The sequence below is a fragment of the Hemicordylus capensis genome, chromosome 4 (assembly GCF_027244095.1).
Source record: "Hemicordylus capensis ecotype Gifberg chromosome 4, rHemCap1.1.pri, whole genome shotgun sequence".
NCBI classification, from domain to species: Eukaryota; Metazoa; Chordata; class Lepidosauria; order Squamata; family Cordylidae; genus Hemicordylus; species Hemicordylus capensis.
In genome coordinates this window covers 169,151,419-169,175,538 of record NC_069660.1, presented here as the reverse complement: position 1 = coordinate 169,175,538, position 24,120 = coordinate 169,151,419, and the positions used below count along the sequence as shown (strand labels likewise).

The following is a 24,120-nucleotide window of genomic DNA, read 5'->3' as shown; positions in this document are numbered from 1 at the left end:
AACCCAAGTAGAACAGTTTTTGATTGTGTGAATGGCCTCTTTATTTAGCAGGGGGAGAGTAACTGGCCCTATCCCACCCCAGCGCAGCATCCCTCCAGTGGCTGTTGGCAGTTGCTGGTGTCTATCTTATATTTCTTTTTTTATTGTGAGCCCTTTGGGGACAGGGAGCCATTTTGTTTATTTATTTATATCTATGTAAACTGCTTTGGGATTTTTGTTTGAAAAGTGGTATATAAATATTCTCCCCCCCCACTTTATTTTTATTAGTTTTCTACATTACAGTGTGACTTCCCATACATCTTTAAACACAGTTATACTGCAACATCCATATTTGCTCTCATGTAAATATTTTATTCGTATTTATATATCTGGTTATTATGTCCTAATCCTTGTTTTCATCACCATAGTAATCTATTAGTTTCATTACTATAACAAATTCCCCAACTGTTATTTTTACATTTCACCCCCATTAATAAATCCAAATTCACATTGTTTTTCATATACCGCAAAAAGGGTTTCCAATCTTCTACGGAGTTTTCTATATGACTATCTCTTACTAATACAGTAAGTTTTGCCATTTCAGCATATTCATATGCCTTCATCAGCCATTCTTCTTTTGCTGGAAGAAAAGTGGTATATAAATATTCATTGTATTCATATTCATATGTATGTGCACATCTGTGTGCATGCGCGCATACTCACACACCTATAGAAATGGAGGAGCATCTGTAAGGCTGGAAAAAGGAGCATGTGTGTGCATATTTGTTCATCATCATCATCATCATCATCATCATCATCATCATCATCATCGTTATCATCATTTATTACGGCCCACAACCAGCCAGCAGTTACAAAAATCAACTGTTATGAACAACATAACCTAAAATACTCTGATATTAAATAAGAACTAGCTGAGCCGGGTGCAGAGCACCTGCGCCTCCGGCCGGCCCAACCACCACCCCTGTCCTCCCCCCCCCCCCCCACTGGCATGTCTGGCTTTCTGGCCGCCCCTGCCCCGCCCCCTGCGAAGCACTAGTGTGAATGATGGCAATTTTTATTGAGACAAGTAAACAACTTTATAGATTGGAGAAAACTACAGGTAGGCGATTGCCCCCTCGTTCTTTTCACATTATCTCAGGAGGTAGAGGTGGGCGCACCTATTGTTAGCTCTGCCTACAGGCAGAGCTAACAATAGGTGCGCCCACCTCTACCTGTTAGTAGGCAGAGCTAACTAACAGCTAGCTCTGCCTGGAGACAACCAATAGTAACAGTTTACAACTTTCTCTCCAGAACTCTGCAGCTGATAATTTTTACCTCAGAGCTGCTTGTAGCAACATTTTTAACCCTTACAGAGCTTGGAGTGGACACAGAACAAGGCAAATACAAAACAAATTATAAACCATAAAACAAAGTGGGAAGGGGTCATTCCTTCATGCATATGTTGGAACAGAGGCAGATTTTCCAACCAGCTACCACCTTGTTTTCCATAAACAATCCTTGTGACCTGGAAGAGGTCTGTGACTCATGAGAGGCTGGCCACCCTTTAAGAACCGGGTACACAGTCTAGGAGCTCCTAGATATAGGTCTCCTGCTCAGTGGCCAAATTAGTACTTGGAAGGAACTTCCATTTATTTCAAATGGTATTTATTTATGTGAGCAAGTTTAGAAAAACTGGAACCTTTGTCTCTGCTTTAGTTTCCATTAAGCCCTAGATATTTTCTTCTTCTGTTCCCTATCTACATGAGTTCTCTGTCTGTTTGTTCTGTGACTCCATAATTTTTTCTAATCTTTCATGGAGATGTTTCAACAAAACTCAGCTAAAATAAAAACAGAAGACTAACCTTTCAGTACATATCATAGTTAATCAAAGAAGGCGAATAAAACAGTCCAAAGGTCATTTTGTTCAGTCATCTATCCCCCTGATGATACATTTATACCTGGGAACTTTGGTCCATGCATGAGAGAAAGACCCACACTTCCTACTTGTTCCTTTGCACTCTAGTGGAAATACCAGATCTTAAAAGCTGTAACATTATGTATGGAACAGTTGGCAAAGATAAAATGAAGTAGCATATTTTGCAATGTATTAGTCATGATCTCCCTCTCTGATATTCCTGATATGGACAATACCACAGGCCAAGCCACAGAAGAACAAATACAAATTGTAAGGCTCACTAAACAGATTCCACCCACACCCCTGCAAGATATAGATGGCCAGTAATTCTGTGATTACTGAAGGGAGGGACAATGATGTTAGAATCAAATATATGGTGCATTTGGTTTTTTATGTCTGTGTTTAGACTGGCTTAACACCCTCATGGCTTTGATCTCTGGCTGAATGCATTTAGCCCAAATACGAACCATTCAGACTCCAAGGCCTAATTGTAACCGGCTTCTTTTACAACCAATGAAAGTACAGGGATTTGTATAGCTCATGATCAACCCAGGCTACCCATACAATGATTATGTAAGATTTCTGCCAATCCAGCTCTCAAGTCACCCTGAGTACAGGTAGGAAATTATACAATTGGAAAATGAGTATGTCATTATGAAGCCACAACTCCCCTCCCTGCATCCTCTAATTCCCTTTAACTAATAGGCAGTGGCTTTGTAAACACATTTGATTAATCCTACAGCCAGCAAAGTGAAACACCTACACATTTCAATAACTTGAATAAACTCATGTTCAGTAAATATTACTCACTTCAGTAAAGTTGCTGCCAGATGTGACCTGTACAGTGAAATGATTTATAGAAAATTGTCTCCTGGTTTTAGCACCCCTTTAATTCCACCCCACCTCCTGAAAGGGACAGGACCTCCAGTGACCAGTAATCAGAATGTCTGTTCCGCCTCCCACCAGAGACAAATGACCTCTCCATGCAGCACAGGGCATACTCCCCCCCCCCCCCAGGATTCATTTCTGAGCAGTCATTCTGTGTTTATCAGCAGGGGGGAACTTTTGCCTTTTAAAAGTGGCCCTTTTCTTTGGCAGTTTAATCACTGCAGCCTTTATTTCTTTTGTTTACTCAGATAAGAATGAAAATACAGAGTCACCTCCTATGGTGCTGTTAAAATGTAGATGGGGAGAAGAACTTGATATTTCTTTAAATGACAAACAATGGGCAAAAGCATCTCCAAGAAATTATACTATTTCTTGAAGCAGCAGCATTTAGACAGATGCAACATAAATAACAGAACTGGAAAGCTTTAGGAATTAGATTAAGGGGGTGGGGGGGCTCTGATACTAACTGTAGCACCTGGTTTTCCTGAGTGGAAATGCTGGCAGGCCTGACATCTGGAGAGAGAGAGAGAGAGTGTAGGAGCACCTCCCTCCTGAGGCTGGCTCTCCCTGACAAATGTGGAAGTATACAGAAACCCAGTGCCAATAGGAGCTTTTACTATCTGAAAACTCCACCTGTAGCCTCAAGTGGTACAGTCCAAGATTATCTTTGACTGCACCACTTGAGCCTACAGGTGGGGTTTGCAAGTTAGAATGCTCTCCCATAAGAATATAAGACCAGCTCGGCTGGTTCACATAAGATGGTTCCAGTTAGTCCATCATTCTGCTTTGACTGGCCAGTTAAATGACTCTGGAAGCTCAAAAGCAAGACACTGAAGGCAACAGTCCTCCCACACCCTCCAGCATCTTGTCTTCAAAAGTGTACATTACACCTGTAGCTGGTGGTTCCATTTAGCAATTACTGCCACTGATAGACCTTGAATGTGTAATCAATTTTGGGTAATCCCCTTTTAAAGCCATCTAAACCAATAGTTGGACATCACATCGGGTGGCTGTGAATTCTCCGTATCAGTAACTCCCTGAGGTCATTCACAGAGGAGGAAATTGGGAGCACACACAGATCCTAAACCTGGGTAGAATGACCCAGGTTTCATTGTGTGAATGACCTCCCTGTCTGTGGAAAGCTAGTTTGTCAGGAAAAAGTGTTAAGCCTAATCTTCTTAATGTGCTAGTTTTGTTTTTGTGTGGATTGTTTTTCATGGGGAACATTCAAACATACAGTACACACTGCACCCACACAGGGGCGTAGCTGTAATTGAATGGAGGGGAATGTCCCATGAGGGAGTGTCCACTGGCTGGGAAACAGCCCACTCTTCATTCTCCCCTCCTGACTCAGTGGCAAACTGCTGCCTCCTGATTGGAGTGTATGATATTATTTGCATAGCAAATGATAGGGCATGCTGAGAATGTTTTGTTTTTCACCATGTCCACATAGTGCTTCTGCAACAAAAACAAGGTAGGTGGTGGCAGTAGAAGAAGAAGGCATGGGGCCCAAGTATTAACCTTTACTTTTTGTCCTAGGTCCCACTTCAACCTCAATACACCCCTACCCTTACCTATTTGCCATAGCAAACGTGGCAAAGTTTAAGAAAAGCTTTACCACTTGATTCTGCTGATTGTATAAAGAAGCCGATATTCTAAACCTGAGAAATCTGTTGGGAAGAGATCCGCCCCCCGCCCCCAATTTGATATTTCCACTATAACTACAATCCCAAGTATTATCAGACTCATCTCTTTACCAGTCCTCTCTATTACCAATCCCAACTGGCCAAAGTTTAAGACGGAGCCCTCAAAAATAATATGGATTTCCCCTCAAATGGGTTCTCTTTCTTCCATTTCAATATAAGGAACATTCAAATTAACACTGCAATTTGAATTGCAGTGGTCCAACTACTATTTTTATTGGTCCAGACACTATTTATTGGTCCAACTACTACTGGGCCATTTTTTGCCCATCTCACTTTCTGATACCAACATAGAAACATTCCAAACTAAAGCCACATGATCAAGCCTCAGACTTCTTCCATATTAATCTGAAGTAAATTGAATTTGAATATCTCTTCCATATTAATCTGAAGTAAATTGAATTTGAATATCGTGGTTCCACACTCAAAACAACAAATTAACAAAAATAAGAATCTTCATTTGCATCTAATAAACATACATTGAAATGATGGGGGACTCTCCCCCACTGCCAACTGTTTAATCATCCTGACTGTATGACAGTGGTCTAAGTCATACACACTGATAAGTCAGAGTGTAAAGGGGTAACTATCTTTGCTACAGGATCTTGATAATGCCCCATTAGGCTCTCTTATGCTACCACTTCAGCCACTTTTCCAAGCTTTTCTGTGTAGGCTGGAAACTACAGTTACTTCCAGGTGAAACCGAAGACCTGGATTATTCCAATGGGCCCTTTGAACTGCAAATAATCAACTGAAATTGAGCATCTTTAGCCTCCTTGCTGGCACAACCCTAAAGCCACAGCTTGTTATCTCAGCCCTGTTTTGTTGCCAGGTAGCTGCTGTAAGAGAATATTACATCAACATTCCCTTCTGATTTCAGAATAGAAAACTGCCACAAATGCATAAAAGGTGGGGAGGATCAAGGGGTCCTGAGGTGCTCCTCAACCTTTCTCAGCTCTCATTGATCCCATAAAGGCCAGCAAAGCACCATCTGCTGATGTGGGTTATTGAGATCTGATCTGTCAAATTTCTCAGTCAAACTGTAGGGAGCAAGGCCTGCAACGACTAATACCTACAACTGGGAGAGTGCTACAATGCCATACTTACCAACAGAAAGCAACTCAGGCAGAAGAACACCTGTCTCCTCCTTGCTTTGGCTGCTGGGAAATGAAAGAGCTCTAGCCCTAGGAGGAAGGGCGTAGAGAGTACACCATTAAAAGCAACTGCCATTCTGTTGATTTTATTAGAATTATCTATCTATCTATCTATCTATCTATCTATCTATCTATCTATCTATCATATTTCTATGCCATCTGAAATGTGGATCCCTAGCTGGTGTCCATAGTCACAATAAGTGGTGCAGAGGGGAAATGCATGACTAACAAGCAGAAGGTTGTCAGTTTGAATCCCCACTGGTATGTTTCCCAGACTATGGGAAACACCTATATTGGGAAGCAACAATATAGGAAGATGCTGAAAGGCATCATCTCAAACTGCACGGGAAAAGACAATGGAAAACCCCTCCTGTATTCTACCAAAAGAAAACCACAAGGCTCTGTGGGCGCCAGGAGTTGGAATCGACTTGATGGCACACTTTACCTTTAGGTGGTGTACATAGGTTAAAATACAATATGAAAACAGGATAAAATGCTTAAAACAAATATGATATATAATCAACTAACATTAATTAAAAGCCTGAGAAAATGGGTGCATCTTAAGAGTCTTTTTTTTTTAAGCCAGAGATGCAGAAACTCTTATTTTAACAGGGAGTGCATTCCAGGGCCCCGGGGCAGCCACAGAGGAGGCCCGGTCGCAAGTAGCCATCAAATGAGGTGGTGGTAGCCATAACCAGACTTTCTCAGATGATCTTAATCATTGGGAGGGTTCATGACAAGGAAGGCATGCTCTTAAATATCCTGGACCCAAGCTGTTCAGGGCTTTATAGGTAACCAGCACTTTGTATTTTGCTCAGAAACATATCGGTAGCCAGTGCGGTTCTTTTAAGGCTGGTGTTATATGGTCTCTTCGGGTTATCCCAGAGTCCAGTCTGGCTGCCGCATTCTGCACCAGACTATGGCATTCTGTTTCCAGACTATGTACAAAGGCAGCCCCATGTAGTAGTCAAGCCTGGAAGTTAATAGATTATGCACCACTGTTTTAAAATTATTTCCCTCCAGAAATGGGCGTAGCTGACGTATCAGCTGAAGCTGGAAAAAAGAACTCTTGGCCACTGCCTCAACCTCATACAATATAAAAACCAGAGAAAGGATACATTCATACATAACACAAAACCCTTCACCTCCAGTTTCTTTAACTTCTGAATGTGGGCAACTGGAGTTTGGCCAAAAATGGACCCACAGTTTCCCTCCCTGGGCTCCAATTCATACCTTCAGTTATCTCTGAGTTTTACCACTGTTAACTCCAGTTCTGCAGTTCCAATGTTATGTCTGAATGCTGGCACTGCAGTTTCCCCCTCATGAAATCGAAGTTGAGGGAGGAAGCTCCTCCCTTGCTCCAGCTGTTATTGGCTGCCAAAGCTGTCTTTCATTAAAGAAGGAAGCCCTGGCAGCCAGTTCCCCTTCCTCTCTGAAGTCAGTGAGACTGAGAGAGGCAGCTCTCCATTTTGTCTGAATGCAGACAGGAGAGTGTGGGGAAGGGGCATGGAACCATGGGTCCATTGGACCCGCAGTTCTGTGTGACATCTGAAGGCATCCAGAGTTTTGGATCCAGGAGCACTCCCAAGCTACGTAATTGTTCTTTCTTGAGGAGTGTAACCTGTGGTGAACCAAATGCAAGCAATAGTTCATTATCAAGCCTACTTTGTGTCATTGATAGTGGCAAAACAAACATGCTAACTGAGCTAAGAGGCACCTTTTAAAAGTGGTGATTATCTTTATTTAGCAGGAGGAGAGCAACTGCCCCTATACAACTCCAGCAGAGTATTCTTCCAGTAGCTGCTGCTGGAGTCTGTCTTATGTTTCTTTTTAGATTGTGAGCCCATTGAGGACAGGAATTCATCTTATTCATTATTTATTTACTTACTTACTTACTTACTTACTTACTTACTTACTTATTTAAACCATTTTGGGGACTTTTGTCAAAAAGCAGTATATAAATATTTGTTGTTGTAGTAGTAAACCTTAATTTCCATCACTATTGCATCTTCAGAATGCTGTCCAGTCGAGCTGTTCCAAATGATCAGGGACTCCTCTAATTTGGCACCCATGATGGTATAGTGGGATCCTTGGCTGGCTGCTGTGACTTATTTGCAAAACACTTTGAGGATATTGCTTACACTTGCCAGAATCTTGACTCTATTAATTTTACAATAGAGTCTGAAGAGACATCCAGTCTGTCCTCTGAACATTTTTTTTTAAAATTTGGATGAATTTCAGTTGTGGCCTGTGGATGTAGTCAAGTTGCATCCTCAGAGAGGGGTGTAGCCCAACACCTGTATGCCCAGTCTTTGCACTTAATGGCTTATAACACGTAGCAGTGGGGGACTGAGGGACTGGATCCAGGAGATAGTTAATGCCTCTTTACTAGTCTGGTCAACCTCCTTGATCTCACCTGCTTGAAAGAGGTGGTCATAAGACACTCCTCAAGTAACTCTCTCTGGGCCTCAAGGATTGTACCATTGCAACCACACATTTGTTAGTATGCGGCCGTGTTTTATTGGGAAATTCTATTCACTGCTGCTTTTGTAAGCCATATGTTAAACATTCTCTAATAAAAGTCAATCTATCTAGGTGATCATAAATATCCCCTCCCTGGGCAAAGTGCTTGAGTAGGTGGTTGTGTTGCAAGTTCAGTCACTGAAACTGGTTATCTAGATTAATTTCAGTTTAGCATCAGTCCTGGTTTTGACACAGAAATTATGTTGGTGACCCTGATGGATAATCTGTGCCAGGAGAAGGTCTCTGTTCATTCTCTTGAACCTCTCAGTAACTTTCAGTAGGTTGGCCATGATATCCATGGATAGCCTAAACTGGGTTGGGGCTTGGTGACACTTTTTTTTCCAGTTGTTCCACTCCTAATTGGATGGTCAATTCTAGAAAGTGGTGTTGGAGGATTACTGTTTGGCTCATTTATGCTATGATGTCTTGCAGGATCCTATTCTGTTCCTCATGCTTTTTAATATCTACACGAACCCACTGAGTAAGGTGATCTGGGGATTTGAAATGAGGTGTCGTCAGTATGCTGATTACATTCAACTCTGTTTCTTCTTTGCATCAAAATCAGGTGAAACAGTGGAAGTGCTGAACATCAGGAAGTGCCTGGAATTGGTAATGTAGTGGATGAGGGCCAATAAACTGAAGCTCCGTTCAGATAAGATGGCATACCTGCCAACATGTCCCTAAGTATGTGATGGAGGTTCTATGGCGGGTGGTTTATCTGACCAGAGAGGTGTTGTTCAACTGGTTTTCAACGAGGTCACACTTTCATTAAAGAATCGGTCAGAGTTTGTGGTGCTGTTGGATACAGCATTGTCACTGAAAGCGCAAGTGGCTGCCAGGGCCAAATAGTACCTTTCACTAGGGATGTGCAGGAGGGCGCGGGAGTGTTACATTTATGGATTGGGAAGGGTGCTTTTACACACACACACCATATTTCTCCTGCCAGCACTGTCTTTAAAATTGCTGGTGTGTGCGGGGGGAGAGAAGCACCATCCCTGATCCTTAAAGGTACCCCTGCGCCAAACCAGCCAAAACGCTGGACCTTCAAACCAGTTCGGCGGTCCGCAAAAGGACCTTCAGACTTGTTCATACACATCCCTACCTTTCACTAGCTTTGGCTGGTGTGACAATTATGACTCCTCTTGAAATAGATCACCAAACCACTGTTATCCATGTGCTGGTAATCTCAAGATTATACTGTAGTATAAGTAGTGGGGATGCCTTTGAATACTTCTTAGAAACTTCAGTTAGTACAGAATGCTGTAGTGAGATTGCTAACGGACTAGATATGCTAAAGGCATCTCACTAGTTTTGAAGCAGCTTCACTAGTTGCTGGTCTATTTCCAATCACAGTTCAAAGCTTGCTTACTTGTAAAGCCCTAAACAGCCTTTGTGATGTGTGTGAAATCCTGCACGCACACACATACACACCCGTTCTCCATGCTTCCAGAGGTTGTCCCCTTGCAGAGACAAGTGGAGAGGTCCTCCCCGTACTATAGAAAACTGGAGCACCCCAACATTCTGATCAGAAGAGGATCTCTGCACAAGTACAACATTTGAGCAGATAAATGCTGTAAGCATGGGGAGCAGGGAGGCAGGTTTTTGCCTGGGCCAAAGAAGGGGCTAGACTTTCAAGTACATTCTTGGGTACAGCATCCCCATTTGCATAATGCCTGGAAAAAGGCAGGCTATAACTCTATTTCACTCTATTCAGTGCTGGTCAGACCTCACTTGGAATACTGGCTGACATCTAGACTAAGTTATTCAAAATAGTATTACTCAGGTGTTACTCTAAATGATCACTTAATTGCAATAGGACTACTCAGGAGCAGTGTTCCTTCTAATTTTTTTCATCAGTGAGCAGAATGGATTTTGTTCTGGGTGGCAGTATCAAGGTAGTGTGGGCACATGTGCATTATTATGTGCACATGTGATACAACAATGATAGCACATGATAGATACAACAAACGCACACCAAAAATATGGAAGGAAAGAATTCTGTTTTACAATTCTATTTATCTGTCTTCTGTTTTAAAAGCAATTGCATTTGCCATTGGTGGTTAAACGTGGCCTATAAAATATTATTGATTGATTGATTGATTGATTGATTGTATATACTGCCCTTCCAAAATGGCTCAGGGCGGTTTACAATTAAAATAATAATTAAAAATAATATAAAATAAATTTAAAAATATAATAATATAAAAACAATTAAAATAATAATTAAAAAATAAAACTTGTCTAAGTTTTGTTTATTTAAATGTTAATTCATCCTTGCTTTCTTACCCTTATCCTGTAAAATGTTGATTGCCTGAGTGTTAGTTGCCACTATATTTTGATAGTCATGCAGTAGTCTTCCATTTCTTTCCAAATATCCTGGAGATTGGAGCTAACACATGCCTTAGATTAGCCAAAGGGCCTTAACTGTAGATTGATTAATTTGTACATTTTTGTTCCATCTTTTGGAGCTGATTCAAATAGGGGCGTAGCAAGGCTGGAGTGGGCTCAGAGACAAGATTTTAAAATGCCCACCCCCGCTAATGAAGCTCAGCTCATGAAGTAAAGAAATCTTAAATGAGGCTGAATAGTGGTAAATTGTGGACAATGCAAGTCATTTTAAGGTTTTAATTTGTAGGTGATTTTTAAATTGTTAAATTGTTTTAAGTTTTTGTATATATTTTAACTTGTTTTATGCTATTGTTAACCATCCAGAGATGAAAGTTTGGGGCAGTGTACAAATTTGATTGATTGATTGATTGATTGATTAATAGTACTAGAGAAAGGCATACTGTTCTGGTATCTCCAGGTCTTAACACTCACATCAGTTTCAGAGGATGGATACAACTGAAGGAAGCCCGGTCGGGTGCGTGGCTGGGGGAGTCAGTCATGTGGCTTGCCTCTGGGGGGGGCCCAAGGCAGGGGCCCCCAGACAACTGTCTCTCCTTGCCCTATTATAGTTATGCCCCTGGATTCAAAGCTTCAGGGCAGGTATTAACATCAGAAATTTACAGACAGATAAACATAGGAACATAGGAAGCTGCCATATACTGAGTCAGACCATTGGTCCATTTAGTGCAGTACGGTCTACACAGACTGGCAGCGGCTTCTCCAAAGTTGCAGCAGGCAGGGGTCTCTCTGAAGATGCCAGGGAGGGGAACTTAGAATCTTCTCAGTGCAAGTGTGCAGGGTTGAATTTTATTTTATGTTTATTTTTTGTATTTGCTGAAGAAATTTTGAACAACATACTGAATTATCCCAATTCATTAGGATTTAAAGACAAACCTGTACTTGAAGGGTTTTTAAAATGAGTTTCCTGTGATGAAGCAAGTGCATACAAATAGATTTTTGGTGGGGAAGGGAGAAATGCTTAATGGTCACTTTAGCAAATTGTGAAGCCACTTTCAAGAAGTTGGGGTGTTTTAGTGCATTATACACTTAGGATTCAGAAGATAGCCATTTCCTGGTAAACCCCATTTAAAAATAAAATGAATGAACTGAACAATCACTGCAGAAAGGTTCTGGAGATGCTGCTGGTTCCTCAAGTATCCAAACACAAAGCACCCCCACCACCACTGAGTGCTAACACACATGCACACACACAGACTAGGAAAGGATAAACTCCCCCCGCCCTTGATATTCTGCCATTTATATTGGCAGAATCTTGCCTTTTCCCTCCTCGCAGTGACCACACTGTGGTGCTGAAGAGGATCTGGGCTGTGGAAGCCACCAACACTGCCTCCTTTGCCTCTGCTTCTGCCTCTGCCTCTGCCTCCTTCTCCACCACCAACACCACCTCCACCTCCGTCCTCCTCTGGCTCCATCTGCAGATCTCAACGGAAGTCTCGCAAGAGGGGATGAAACTTTGGATAAGATATCCAGCGAGACTTCAGATGATATCTGCAGCTGAAGCAGAAGGAGGTCTGGCTGGGGAAGGAAGGGAAAAGGAGGAGGAGGAGGCCCGGCCCGGCCCAGCCTGGCCGGGGATAGGTGGAAACAAGGACCTTGGCAGGCAGTTGGGCAAGAGCAGCAGCACGGCAAGACTGCGTGCCTGCCAGAAAAAGCTGGGGGGGGGGGGCTGACATTTTGTGTGCACGTATGCACGTACATACCTTAGAAGGAACAGTGCTCAGAAGTAATTTAGACTTGCTGTCAGACACTGTGTCCAGTTCTGGGCACTGCATTTTTAAAAGGACATTGATAAACTGGAATGGGTTCAGAGGCGGTCAAGAATGATTGTGAGGGTCTGGAAACCAAATTCTATGAAAAATGGTTGCTGGGTATTTATTTATTATTTGTTTAAAACATTTATACCCCATCCCTCCAGTGCACTACTGCTAGGAGTGGCTCACAATAATAAGATAGACACAAGATACAATAAAAGTAATACAATTAACTAAATTAAACAAAAAAGTTGTCAGATTAAAAACCACAATCATTATTAGGTTCAAATTAAAGGTTACTAGCCAACCCCGCACAGAGCATCTGTGCGCACTTTGGGGCTGGCAGTTACCTCTCCCCCCTCCCTTCTGCCCCAGTCTCCGCTTCCGGGCCCAGCCGCCTCTCCTCCCCACAGCCACTTCTGCCCCCGCACTTTCTTTACCCCCTCCTGGGCTTTGCCTCCACGGCCGGGCCAGGCCCACCTCCTCCTCTGGCCTCCGCGGCTGGGCCCGCCGCAGCGGCGACCAATCCTCCTGGGTGCACCTCAGCCAATCAGGCGCATCCGCCTCACAGACAATCAGCTGAGCACTGGGATGCACATTCCAAGGCACACCCAGGAGAATTATATATAGAGATTTTAAGAGCTAAAAACTGAAAATTATAAAAAGCTAAAGAACCTACCAGACATAACAACAACAACAAAAAGGAGCATTAAAAAGCCTCCATTAAAAAGTGCATTTTAAGATTTTTTTTAAAACACTGAGGGAGGGAGCATGGCAAAGCTCTTCAGGGAGGGCATCCCAAAGCCGAGGGGCCACAACCGAAAAGGCACTGTCTCTAGTCTCCCACCAACCAGATCTCTGTTATTGGTTGGGTCATGAGCAGAGCCTGAGATGATGAGTGGAGGGCCCTGGCAGATTCATATGGGTGGATGTGGTCTGGCAGGTACCCCTAGGGTATGTTTAGCCTAGAGAAGAGAAGACTAAGTATGGTGGTGGTAGTAGTAGTAATAGGAGGAGGAGGAGGAGGAGTTGGAGTTGTTTATTACAGTCAATAGGCCAGATATAGAGAAGACTGATATGAAAGCTATCTTCAAGTATTTGAAGGGCTATTGCATAGAAGAAGGAATGGACTTGTTTTCTGTAGAGAGCAGGTCTAGAACCAATCTGCTGAAATTACAAGGAAGCAGATTCAGGTTATACATTAGGAAGAATTTTCTAACTATAAGAGCTGTTAGTGCAACAGTGTGTCATATGCTTCGCTAGAGGCTTGAGCAGCTGTATGTTGTATGATGTAGCAGCTTCCTGAATTAAGCAGGGGGTTGGACTAGAAGGCCTCAAAGGACCCTTCCATCTCTCAAATCCCATGAACTCCTCTAGGCCTGGTTTTTAATGGGCCTGCTTAACATTAATGAATTTGCTGAGCATCCAATGGACATTAAAATAAATAGATTTAAATCTGGGCCTGTTAAGATTAAAGGCAATGTCAAGTTCTTAGTTATGTCCTCAGAAACATGAAGGAGCTCCCCAAATCCCACTGTGAGTCCTCTCCTTCTGCCACCCACTTCCCTTTTCCTTTGCAAATTTTATTTGACAGTGGTGATGCAGTGAGCTCAGGGTGAGGCCTCTGTTAGGCCCTAGATGGGGGATGTGTGCCCAAACTGCTTGCAGACCATCCTCTATAATAAAGTCCCTGGGTGTGCACCCGTGTCCTCCGGTGTCTGCGGCCGTGTCTCCCTCGGCCATTCTGGGCATGCGCTCCGCGCATGCCCAGAACAGCCGAGGGAGACACGGCCGCAGGCACCAGGCGGCCATGTTGGGAGCGTTGGGAGCGGCGGCGAAGCAGCAGCAGGAGGCGGTGGCGACTGGGGCTGATGCTGGCCGCAGCGGGGCAACAGGGCCCAATGGCGGCCGTGGCCGTGGCGGGGCAACGGAGGGGTGATGGCGGCGGTGACTGAGGCCCATGGCGGCGGCGGCGGCAGGGCAACGGGTGGTGGTTGCGGGGCCAGCCCGGCAGCGGACGGGCAGCCCGCAGTGGGCCCTGATACCGGGGCAAAAGGTGGGAATGGGGGGAGCGGTGGCTATCCTGCAGCCAGCTGCAACGACTGACAAGCGGCGGCAGCGGCCACAGCAGGCCGCGTGGTGTGGCGGGCCCGCCGGCAGAACAGGCCGTGGAGGCCAGGAGGAGCCCGTGGGAGACTGGGGTGCGACGGAAACGGGCAGCGGAACTTAACTGTTTGCCGCCCGGGAGGAGGAGCGGCGGGCCGGTAAGAAGAAATTTTAAAAATGCAGGGGGAGGGGGAGGGCAAGGGAAGGGGGGCAGTGGGGGAGGGGGAGGGGTAAGGGCAAGAGGGAGGGGGTCAGGGGGAGGGGGAAGGGCAAGAGGGAGTGGGTCAGGTGGGAGGGGGAAGGGCAAGAGGGAGTGGGGCAGGTGGGAGGGGGAAGGGCAAGAGGGAGTGGGGGAGGGGAAGGGCAAGAGGGAGTGGGGCGGGGGAGGGGGAGGGCAAGAGGGAGGCTGGTCTGGTTTGGTTCGAGTCCAAACTGAACCCAAAACGGATTGGGCCAGTTCGGTCTGGCACCCCCTTGAACCCCACTCCCAGTTCAGTTTGGTGGGGTTCGCAAGTTGTTTTAGTTTTTAATTTTTTTTGTTTTTTACACATACCTCTTCCAGGGGAGTTGTCCGAGGCGGCGGGGGGTTCCCTGGAGATTCCCCCTCCCCCGCCAGCCGCCATTATTTAATTCATTGGCTGATCAGCCAACCTTCAGCTGCTCTTCGGCCTTTCCCCCTCAGCATGGCAACCATTTTGGAGGCCGCCACACCTCCACAACGGGCCTCTGCGTGGACTGGCATGACCCAGGCCATGCAGAGGCCCATTGCGCAGGCGCGGCAGCCGCCAAAATGGTTGAACTGGGAAAAAGTCAAACCGAACACATTCAAACCTGTTTGCACATCCCTAGAATCCAATAGAGAGAGGCTGTGTTGCAAGCTCTCCATGCCACTGTAGGTGAATGTGGGGCAGGGAAGGGGAAGGAAGCAGTGGTGGTAGGTGCAGTGTTTAGAAATCCAGTCCATGTTTTTGTACACTGCCTAGAGATGTATATATCAGCAGTATAAAAATATGATTGGTTGGTTGATCAACAAACATATAAATAAATGTTTTTGCTGCAGTTATACCTAGTTTGTGTATGAGGCTAATCCGAGCCAGATTTTGCAAGGGATCCAGAGAGAAAAGCTAGGCCTCTGTAGCCTGGCTTTGTGTGAGTCTGAATAAAGCTATTTCTTCAAACTATACTTAGTACTTTCTTCAGACACCAGGAGCTTTTTCTGACTATGAATTTACTTTGGGAGGGTGTGTGTGTGTTCTCATATTGGCCAGATTTACTCCAAAGTCTGTGTGATTTCGGAGATTACTTCACATACGATTCGGGTTTTCCCCACCCTATTGGAACCTAGCCCAATTTATGTCTGGGTTTTTAAAAAAACCCTCTTTTTGTGTCAAAATATCCATTTTGCGCCATACTCATCCAATAAAGCCTCGTGGTAAACCCACAGTAAAGTCTGCTGTCTGAAAAGCCTCCAGGAAAGAGCATGATATCTTACGTTGGGGGTAGGGGGGAGTCATAACAGGGTATATTTGAAGTCCCAAGCAGTCCAAGTCCAATTCACTGTGCACTCAGGGGTTTTGAACCCAGTAAATTCATGTTTTGAATCTTCCAAAATAGAGCATTTCTCCAAGTACTACTTGCATATTTTCAAAAACTAACATGTTAGGGAGAAGGGTTCTAGGCCTTTCCCTGATATGCTAGCTTTGTACATACACTTAAATGTTGGCGGCGGGGGGGTATTTATTTACACATTTGACTCCCACCCACCCCACCTGCAGATATATCATATCCATTGAAAATATGTACTCTTTCCATTTAAGACAACAGACAGTTTCAGATATTTTGAGGTAATTCAGTCATTGAAAGTACCAGAAACTATAACATAGCCAACTTACGTGTCTATATCAGAGTTTTACAATGTGCTAGATGAAAATCTTAACTTTAAAAAAAAACAACCATTCTGTTTTTAAACACTCTTTATTCTATTTCTAAACATACCTAAGGGCCTCAGAGTCTCTTTGCAGCTCTGGTACCACACCAAAAGGAGAGGTGTTGGCCTCTGAGGAAAACCATTCAAAGATTTATAAAATTAAAACCAACATCTTAAATCACACCAGGAAGCTAATTAGGGAGCAGTCTAGGTCCCACAGCACAGCTAAGATGTGGTAAGGAAAAGGAACTGTGTTTTGCTTTACTGACATCACAGAAGCAGCAGAGAACAAGAACAGCTTTACCTAAGAACATATGAAACTACTTTGCATTGAGCCAGACTAAACATCTGGCCAGGACCATGCCTCTGAGTGGAACCTATACTTTCCCAGGCCTGCAATCCCAGATCCTTTTAACTTTGGGGGCATGAACTTGAGACTTTCTTCATGCATATTTTGGTGATAAACTGTATTAGAGCATAAGTATATAGTGATGACACAGTTGACTAACTAGCAGAACCTTTCAGGATAAGATCTCATTGTACTGTAATCTATCTATCTATCTATCTATCTATCTATCTATCTATCTATCTATCTATCTATCTATCACATTTTAAGCTTTCCCCCATTGCCATGAGCCCTAGCATCTTATTTTAAAACAGGAGAAGGAGAAGAAACATACATTTGTATTCTTCTCAGTGCTCAGGGCAGCATTACTGGAGTTATGTTATCATCTCAACAACCCTGAGAAATAGTGCTTCTCACAAGACCACCAAGAGCTTTTTCAGATGGCAACTTTACTGCAAATTTATTTTGGGAGGGTGGGAGTGCGCTCACATATCAGCCAGATTTATCCCGAAGTCTGTGCGATATTTCAGGGAGCACTTCGTACACAATTTGGGCTTTTCTCGCTGTATTGGAACCTAGCCCGATTTATATCTGGGGTAAAAAAAATTCCTCTTTTTGCATCGGAGTATCTGTTACGCCCTGAACCCGTGGTAAAGCCTTGCAGTAAAGCCTCCAAGTGAACTGCACATCCATGTAGGGATCTGAACCCAGCTCTTCCTAGTCCAGCTCTAATGTGGGATACTACACATTTTCTCTGAAATTTTCAGTTTCATATTAAACTGCAGAATTCTAGATTTTAGAAATTCAGATCCTGATAGTACGTAAGTAAGAGATAATCATCTTGGAAACACTGTCCACAGCAAAACTCACTGCTTGTGCAATGAAGACCCAAGTCCTGTTTTTTGTTCTCAAATGTTCTATAATGACTTCTAAATTAATAAGATTGTAGAAGATAGCCTCTCATAAATGTCCCTGAAACAGACAGATTTTCACATTTTAACTTGAAAGGAATCCATGAAGTGACATTTGTACCTTTGCCGAAATCTGAAAATGGTATCCATGCCCAGAGCACACAGTCCTCCTAATGGTCTTTCCTACTTGCTATAGAACCAAATAGATCTACACATGAATTTCCCTTTTACTGGTAGATTATCCTGCTATGATGGAACAGTGATGAGCCCCCCAAAGGCAAATATTTTTTCCATCTCATTCAAAATGTGGATGCTAACTGACATCCAGAAGCCTCCAGCTCCAATCCCAGAATGCGCATCTACCTACCCACTGCTTACTTGCCTGAACTCTGTTGCCTCCAAGCTCAGGCTGACTAGAAGTATGGTTATCAACTGTCTCTTATTTTATAAATATGCACATTATATTATACATATATACACTTCTTATTTTATGTGTCTGTAATAACAGATAGATACAGATTCACAGAATCTCACAGACACCACCCAGTAGCACAGAAATTACCAAATGGACACCCATACTTTCAAAGAGGCTCATAAGATGTCACTTCCTAGAAGCCTATAAAACAAAAAGGTCATTCTCATTACCTAATGCGGGAGCCTAAGGGAAGCCAGAAATCTACCTTACTGCTTCCATATGACATGAGCCAGATCAGGCCTGAACAGCTCGGCGCAATGGGAAAGATCCGTGCTGCCGGGCCGTTCCTTTCCCTCCTCTATGACCAATATGGCTGCCAGCAGTCTGACGACTCACACGACCAGTGAGTGAGGGAAGAGGCATGCACTTGTCCTCCTACCTCACTGTAAGTCTGGGTGTTAAATCATGGCTACTCAGGGGAGGAGCAGAAGGTTTGGGAGCAATCTCGGGGCTTCACACAACCACCCTACCTAATAAAATAGACATCCCACCTCACAGCTCCTCAAGGGAAGGGGGTATTTCACCTGCATGGCACAGATGATCCTCAGTCCTACTACTAGAAAGAGAGATTCCAGCACTTTTCTCCCCACTGCCATCATTTTCTGGAGTGTTCATTAGCAACCACAGTGAAAAGTCACATTCTGATTAAAAAGACTTCTTTGTTTCAGTCCTACTAATCAAGATGAGGAGTGTGGAGTTCATGATGTGTGTGTTTTCTGAGCAGTCCCAAGACTATTGGCTGTCAGAAGTGTTTGAAGGGGGGCAATGGTGTTAAAATAGGCTTTGTTATCTTTCCCCCAAGACATTTCCATTGCTGTCTCCTGTAGAATGGTGCTCTCATTGCAAATCTTGCAGAAGACACTGCATATAATAGACTGCCATTTTTAATCCAGGGCAACTGCAGACAATTGCACAAAACATTGTGGGGTTGAGAATAAAGCTGCAGTCCTATGCACTTACTTTCCTCAAAGTAAGCTCCATGGAACACGGTGAGAATAAACATGTATAGCACCGGGATGTAAGACTCCTTGTGACTTGCAATAAGAATAGAATGGATGTGATCAGAGCTATGGAGGGGAGAGAAAAGGCTTGCAGATTCAGTATGGAAAGAGTAAGAAGCATCACAGCTTTGAAGAATGGTTGTAAAGGAAGAGTTCATAGAATCACTAACTAAAGCTAAAACAAATTCTAACTCGCATCTCCTCCGGAATGGAGGGGGTGCATTCACATATCAGCCAGATTTACCCTGAAGAGTTATTGGGGAGCACTTCATACACAATTTGGGTTTTTCACTGCACTTTAGAGTAGCCTGATTTATATCCAAAGTAAAAAGGTTCACTTTTTGTGTCATTTTTGGGGACAACTTCAGGTTTGCAGTAAAGCCTGCTGTGTATAAACTTCCCAGGTGATATATGCAGCATAGAGGGGCTCTAGTAAGGCTAGTTAACACAATTGTAGGTCAGAAATTTCTCAGGAAGTTTCTCCAGAGGAAGTTCCTAAATTTAAATTCCTCTTGATTGACAGTGTTTACTAGCCAATCACCACAAAGCTACTTCCCCCCATAGTAAAGCTCACAGTCTGGAACAGGTCCTGTTGTTGTCTTTAGCTGTGGGAAAAGCTGTGATGAGGGCCTTTGCCAGGGCTGGCTGGTGAAATCTTTCCCCTCTCCCAGAAAAAGAGAAATGTCTCGAAAGGCTAACCATTACAGTTGAATGGTTTAACTCATGTCTCTGAGGTAAATAGGCGATCAGGCTCAATGGCAGGGGCGTAACTACCATTAGGCAAGGGGAGGCTGCTGCCTGGGGGCCCCCATGCCTCGAGGGCCCCCCCAGAGGCAAGTCATATGTGAAGTGAGTGTGTGTGTATCAGCGAGGGGCCCATTTTAAAATTTTGTCTCTGGGCCCACTCCAGCCTCGTTACGCCCCTGCTCAATGGCATAGGCTGTGGCTTCTTAACTCTGCCTGCTTCTGTTTTCCTCATTTAACCTCAGAACTGGTGGGCCTCAGTGCTCCTGTTCAGCTTTTACCACCTCCCAACCTTAGACACACATCCCTGATTGCCTGGAGACAGGGCCAGTTCAGACGTATCATGATGCCAGACAAGTTCATAGTCTTTTTCAAAAAACCACAGGGGAAGCTGATTTGGACTAGGATTCTGGTACAGAGGAGGGAAGATCTAACACTCTTTGTCCATATACAATGGTCTTGATCTGAATAGTACCCCCAACTGCTATTAGCTGTAAAAAGGAAAAATTATGGGTACAAAAAAAATTCTTTCCATGACTAATAGCAGCTTGAGAGGGTGGCAGTTTAAATCAGGGAATCAGCACAGAGGCAGAGAGATCACCACCACCCTCCCATACCATGTCCCCAGTCCTTGGGAGTTCCAGTCACAGAACTCTCATGCCATGCATAGATTGAGCCTTCTATCTTGCAGTGATGAGACAAAAGAGAGGGAAAGACCTGGGCTGACACTGGGAAGGCTTAGAACTGGGCTGGCTGGACAAGCCAGGGCCTCTCATACAACCACATTAGCAAACTGCTGGGGAATCCATGTATTAGCTGTGAATTAATGTCCTGCAGAGACTGGAACCTGGATCATGCAGGGATTAAAGAGGCATTACCCCTTTGTTAAAGCTGATGTTTTGGGGATAATCTGGAAGCTTTAGCTAATACATTATTACAGAAACTTCTTCAGTCACAGTGGCAGACAGTAAGCAGATTTGGATATTACTGCATAACTGTGTGTGGGGACTGCTTCTGGCTGTGCTTCATAGGCTGGATTGGCATCATGATGGCAGGCACACAATACAATGAGTGAGAGTGTGCACGAATTTTCCTCAGGAATCACTGCTGAAGGAGAAGCGAGAGCGAAAACATATTGGGAAGGCTTCTGGCCCTGCTGTGAGAGCGAAGGACAATCTTCCAGGGGGTGTATGGCCATTAGGTAGCCAGCAGAATGTGGTCAAGGCAGCCACCCATCATAATAAGATATGATCATATTTGAAAAGAAAACAACTTCTCTATCATTGGCAACAACAGTTGTATGCAAACATGCAGGAGCCAGGCTCTGCCTACAGATTATGAAGCATTAGCATTCAAAGAAAGATTGAGAGCCTAGCCTTTTACCAGGTCCCTGCCACACTCCTTCCTGCAAAAATAATATGATGCTGCTTTATACGGAGTAAAACCATCTAGCCCAATATTTTCTACTTTTTAAAGTCATTCACACAACACAGGCTGCTTGGGTAAACTCCATCATACCCAAGCAGCCCATGTCGTCTGGGAGACCGAGCGGTCTCCTGACCCAGCAGCTGCAGCCCCAGGTAGCCCAGATCTGCTACCCAGGCAAAAAGTGAGGTAGGATAGAAATTGAGCTTTATGATCATCTTTATGATCATCTGCAGCATCGGGGCTCTGAAAATGGCTGCCAGGAAGCGGCAGCTATAGAGCCCCAATTGCAGCATGGAGGAGCCCTGCTACATTGCAGCAGGCTGCCTCTTTGCTGCCTGCACAGGGGATTGTTGTATGTGGTAAGACTTCCTCCTCCCAATAACAGCTCAAACAAGCACCCCAGTGCCACTCGTGTGGGCACATGAGCAGCATTCAATCTATTATTATTCCAAAGAGTGCAGAGTAGGGGAGCATGATTTTCCTATTCCCACATTTAAACTATTGATATTACTACTATTACTATTTATTTATTGCTGTTCAATACAAAAGTTCTCAAACTGGTTTACATTTATTATGTTATTAAAGATAAGTTCTTATTTATCTTATTTTATGCATCAGCTTATTAATACATAGAAAAAGAATACCACAATCACTCTCTGAGGTGAATTAAACTGAATGATAAACCCTCTTATGCTTCTGGGTTCAGTGTACCCAGGTAGAGAGGGGACAAGGTAGAGAGGGGACAAAAGCATGAGCTAGTCACACATCCCAGCACTGGCATACTGAGGCCATTCATACTATCGAAAACTGTGTTCTACCTGGGTTTGGAAACTGAGTGTGCTCCCAATTTTCAGTTATGTGGAACAAGGTAGGAGGAAAACCTTGCTAGAAGTTATTGTGTAGATGCAAGGTAGGAGGAAAAGCTACTCAGGTTTTTCTCCTACCTTGCTTCCACACAGCCAAAAATTGGGAGCACACACAACTCCCAAAACTGGATAGAACACAATTTTTGATTGTGTGAATGACCTAATTCTGTGACCATAAGTTCAATGCTTGGCAGCAATTGAAATAACTAGGCATGTGCACAAAACAAGACTGGCTCAATTAGAATTAGAACCAAATCAAGCCTGGTTTGAAGCCCCTACTGCACGCTAAATTTGTTCAAAAACTAATACAGCTGTGGCAGCAGCTGGAGGGGGGGTGGCACCTCCCCCGACCCCCACCAGACTCTCCATGAGTCCTGAGGGCCAGTCCAGGCCTTCTTCTGCCCGTTTCTACCCGTTCTGGGCCTCTGCACGTGCTTGGAGGCCATTTGTTTTTCCTCCACACATGCGCAAAGGTCCTTTGCGTGACCTGGGTCACACAGTACTCAAACCACCGTGCCACCCACTCTCTTGGCTAAATTTCTGCCTGGAACCTATATTACTAGAGTGCAGCAGCAGCAGGGGTACTGGTTCCACCATTACAATGACCCCATTGAGCTCTTTTATGCAATTGTCTAGGAGGCATCACTTACATTCCATGCTGCTGCCGCTTGGACCCTTGTGCATGTCTCTCTGCCTTGAATTCTGCCTTGTCCCTTGACTGCTTCAGCCCTGTATTAGCAGCATTTTTTAATTCAGTCCCATGGCTATGGATTTTTTTGTCTTTGGCCTTTTTGTCCTGTACACTGTGTGTTGCCTCACTCTCCTGCTGTCTTTTGGCTTTTGATCTCCTGGGACTGTGTGGTGATTCTGCCTCCAGTTAATCTTTCCAGCTGATGCCTTGCTAACATTGAACTTGTTTACATGTTCAGATTGCTCATGGGTCATGATTACTTGTCCAGGGGTAGCTATAATTGAACAAAGCAGTGGGGCAGCAACAAATGTCCCTAGGGCCCTGAGGTGAAGGGGCCCACCGCCTGAGTGATGGCTTGCTCTTTACTTTCCCCCTTTTGCCTCTCTGAAGAAGAAGGTGGGGAAGTGGGGCAGGCAAGGACCCATCTTCACATTTATCCCAGGGTCCACTCCAATCTTGCTATGGTGTTCTGCTTTAAAAACATGTTCCATGGTTCCAGACAATCTCTGTGATTGTGAGCATAGTTGGTAGCAGCAGCATAGTGAATTGCTTCTTATCACATCCCTGACATTATTCCCTTCCCAAAGATTACAGTGAAGGGGGTGAAAAGGGAGAGAGAGAGCATGCCACTTTTTTTTACCACTGCTTCCACTACCCTGCTCAGAAGGACAGCAGGGTCCAATAAGATGATAAATATACCTAGCCTTTCAAGATAATTCCAGCCTTCAAGCATAATTGTGAGCTGCAATTCCTCATTTCAGGATGCCTACATGATTTCTAATCTTCTTACCTACATTATTTCTCCCAACTGGTACTGATTTTAGAAAAGGATAGGCCCCAGAAGTGTCCAAGATACTATGTCACCAGTTCTATAACTAATGACAATAATAATTCAATTCCATTCCTCTTAATCTGCTCTTTATTCCATTAATGATAAATCCAAGAAAGACCTTATTCCTCCTGGGTAGTGAAGTGGGGGGCTCCTGGATGTACTCAATTGGCTGCCTACCTCACTACCTCAATATGCTTTCTAAACTGAAGTTCTCTTCCTTAGAGGATCTGGCTCATATTATCTTAAGCTCTCATTCATTTGACTGGGTTAAGCCACACTTTTGGAATGGCTCCAGCCAGCTGAATCTAGACTACAGTATATAACCACACTGCCTTTATCACTTTTCACTGTTCTTTACCAGTGTTTTTAACAGTATGTCCTTTAGATGATGATGATGACACATTGACAGTGATGATACACTAGCTAATTATCAAAATAATCCTTGCTGACAACCCTTGTATCTCTGTTGAG

The 24,120-nt window shown here is 44.1% G+C and overlaps 1 long non-coding RNA gene across 1 annotated transcript in view; it reads right to left on the bottom strand.

Moving 5' to 3' along the window:
- Positions 1 to 340: 340 nt before the first annotated feature.
- LOC128324044 (uncharacterized) overlaps positions 341 to 24,120 on the bottom strand; it is a 46,019-nt gene continuing 22,239 nt past the window's right edge. Inside the window, exon 3 of the long non-coding RNA XR_008306597.1 lies at positions 341 to 619. This is a non-coding gene — a long non-coding RNA (uncharacterized LOC128324044). The remainder of the gene's footprint in view (positions 620 to 24,120) is intronic.